The sequence below is a fragment of the Canis lupus genome, chromosome 37 (genome assembly GCF_011100685.1).
Source record: "Canis lupus familiaris isolate Mischka breed German Shepherd chromosome 37, alternate assembly UU_Cfam_GSD_1.0, whole genome shotgun sequence".
Classification (NCBI taxonomy): Eukaryota; Metazoa; Chordata; class Mammalia; order Carnivora; family Canidae; genus Canis; species Canis lupus.
In genome coordinates this window covers 21963831-21967489 of record NC_049258.1, presented here as the reverse complement: position 1 = coordinate 21967489, position 3659 = coordinate 21963831, and positions in this window count along the sequence as shown.

Here is a 3659-nt window from a genome sequence, read left to right as displayed (position 1 = left end):
TGTCATGATCCTCAGGGTCGTGGCTTTGAGCCCTGCCTCAGACTCTGTGCTCAGTAGGGAGTCCGCTTGGCCCTCTCCCTCCTCCTCGGCCCCTCTCCACACTCTTGCACATACGTGCACGTTCTCCTTCTCTCGCAAATAAATGAATGAATTAAATCTTTTTTAAAATTAAAAAAATAAAATTGAGACACCCCCCCACCCCCAAATGACCAAGGCACCAATGTTTGTACTTTTTAGACAAAGAGGCAATAAATTGGTGAGGAATTAACAGGATGTTGTAAACATAACTTTGGGAGCATCGATTAGTAAGGAATCGTAAGCATAATTTGGGCTGGGGGGAATAAAGTAGTAAAAAAGTAACACGGGTTGTTTATAAAGTCTCTAGGCCTGAATTCCCTCTCTCCGGTGGTTTTGGATGTCTCTTTCCCTCCTGGTACAGGGAGCGTACCTTTCAAATGGGAGATTTATTTCCAGTTTTCAGGGGGACAGAGGAGGGTCTGAGTGTCCTTCATGCACAGGCTATCTCTTAAGTGATTTTTATTTAAAATAATCAGTACACTAAAGTGGCCGTGCTTTGGAGCAGGCTGTCCTTGGCCTCTACGCTGACATCTGCCCTCAGGCTATACCTTTGTGTTTTCTTCTTCCAACAGTTCTAATTCTTGATATTATGGGAAGAGATGCTCCCATGGCCTGTAGGAAATGTGGTCTCTCAGGCGGTCCCAGGCCCACTTGCTGGGAGGCTTTGTTTTCTGTTCCCCTGACCCTGCCTTATCAGGGTGTTGTCATTCACTTTATTTTTTTTTTAATTTTTATTTATTTATGATAGTCACACAGAAAGAGAGAGAGAGAGAGGCAGAGACACAGGCAGAGGGAGAAGCAGGCTCCATGCACCGGGAGCCCGATGTGGGATTCGATCCTGGGTCTCCAGGATCGCTCCCTGGGCCAAAGGCAGGTGCCAAACCACTGCGCCACCCAGGGATCCCTGTCATTCACTTTAAAGTATACTTTTGGCCAATGACATTCACATTTGAGACAAACAAGAAAGCCCTTTGAGAGGTTTTTGAAAGTTTTTCCTACAATTGACCACACAATTATTTAAAAATGCACATTAGGGATCCCTGGGTGGCGCAGCGGTTTGGCGCCTGCCTTTGGCCCAGGGCGCGATCCTGGAGACCCGGGATCGAATCCCACATCGGGCTCCCGGTGCATGGAGCCTGCTTCTCCCTCTGCCTGTGTCTCTGTCTCATTCTCTCTCTCTCTCTATGACTATCATAAATAAAAATTAAAAAAAAATAAAAATAAAAATAAAAATGCACATTAATTGAGAAAAGGGAGAAATAAATAGCTGGCGAACAAGAAGAGTTCAGGGAAGCTCATGAAGATGCTCCTGGGGGGCAGCCCAGGCTTGCAAGCTACCAATATGCTTCTCGGACCCGAGCATCATCCTTCTAATAAGGGGATGAGGATTCTCCTGCAGTGCTATGGGAGTAAACCCGTTCACAATGTGCTTTTTGTCCCATTCTCCACCCGGATAATTCACAGCATATCTTCTATCTGGAATCCATATCTGACCCTATATAAGATTGTTATATAAACCGAAGAGTGAGCCCTCTGTTTGGAAAGGATTTTGGAGGAATAGGGCGGTAGCCTGGGCCTAGTGGGCGGTGGCAGGGCAGTCGCTGGGGTGCAGAGGAGTGGTGTTTACGCTCCATGAGATCTTCAGTCTGTTCAAGAAGGCATAAATGATTGAGTTGTGTCACCGACAAACACTCAATTACACAAACTAATTTATATATTGAATAGTCCGTGGCATGAGCAGGTGTATCTTCCCACCTCGTTTTGCCAAACTGAGTTTTGAGAACTTACCAGTAGTGAATTTGCCGTATTCAGGGAGGCCAATTGGTATGCTTGTGGTGACTGGTTTGAATTGTAATTCATCTTATGCACACATCCAATTACGTCTAATAGAAAGAGTTCAGAAAAGTTCCCAACCTACCAAAGCAAAGTCTTGACTTGAGAAAATATGCATACTTCGGTGTTTTTCAACTTTTTTCTTACTAAAATGAAAGAAAAAGTAAAGTCCAGCTATTGGGTAACAAAGTGTTGTGTTTCTTCAAACTGGAATGGCATTAGAAATTGAAGATTTGTTCTAAGGCACTGTCCATAATTAATATACTTTCTCCCAAATTTGTGAATGTTGTCTCAAACGTTAAGAAAATACTGGGTAATGCTAACTAGGATAACTCTCCTCCTCGCAAGACATTGAGTTACCGTAGAAGTGAACTGGAGTGTAGATCAGGTTAGATATCTGCGATATAGTAAAGATTTAGTGTGAACCAGTCAGAGGTTATGTCAGGAAACTGTGAAGAATGAATTGCAATTTATTGGTAACTGAGAAAATGGGATTCAGGTCACAGCAATGTAGTATAGATTGGTTCAGAGGTTGGCACTCTATTTAGTTCTGAATGACTACAGCAAAGTGAGGTAGAAAATAGGAAAAAGAAAACAAACATCAACAGGAGGTTTGGGGAGGGAAAGAGACCAGTGAGAGGAGGTTAGAAGGAGAAACATGGGATGGGAGAGGCTCTAGGGGTTGTATAGCAGGTATGACTTGTGGATCGTGAACCGATTCAGGTTTTTAGGGTCAGTGTGTACCCGTGGGAGCTGATCTCAAACTCTGTGGATTCCTCACCTTTTTGTACCTAGTTATTACTGCAGGCAAAAAAAAAAAAAGAGTTTGACTTGTCAAATTCACAAAATCTGAATCCCAGACATAGGTGACAGGATAGTGGCACCCAACACCTGGCATTGCCTGGGCGTCTAACACTGTGGGTGCTGGCCACAGATCCAAGTCAGATAGAAGATGATACGATTGCTTCCTGAAATACTTCCACCGAGGTTTTTTCCAGCATGTGCTATGACCATGATAAATTCTGCCCTCCCTGAAGGCAAACGATAGCTTGGGAAATCAATCTGTCTTAGAACAATGGAGCTGAGATTAAATCAATGTCCTGGAAATATAAGTGATAATATGAATATTTCAGGTTTCTGCAATATTCCTGAATGGTGAAAGGAGGCAATTATACCAAATTAAAGAAACACTTAAAAGCAATTAAAACTGAACCAGGGTAAAATTGTGAAGTCTGGCAGTCTTTGCACCAATTCTGTTTCATTTTCCCTCAGAGTGACATCCTGTATTCCTGAGACTTCCTGGTTGTATGCGCTAATTCTATACAATGGAAACTTTCTGTTCCTTCTATGGTATAATTGGCTAACAATCTATTAAAGCACTCTCTCCCCTAAAGATATTCTCTTTTGCAAGTGAGAATCAAAGCAGTAATCTAAAGAAGAGTCATCGATACATACGGGGCTACTTTGTACCTTTGATCATGGCAGACTTATAAAATATGGGATTCTTTCCCACTGAGACCAGAGGAAGCCACAGAATCTTTCTCAACGCTCATGTTCCAATTGGTAACTGAGGCACAGAGAACTCAATAAAGTGAACAAGCAACACAAAAACTTATTTATATAATTCAGGAACTATGTCATGAAGCTCTAATTTTACATTTTATTTATTTTTATTTTTTAAAAATATTTTATTTATTTATTCATGAGAGACAGAGAGAGAGGCAGAGACACAGGCAGAGGGAGAAGCA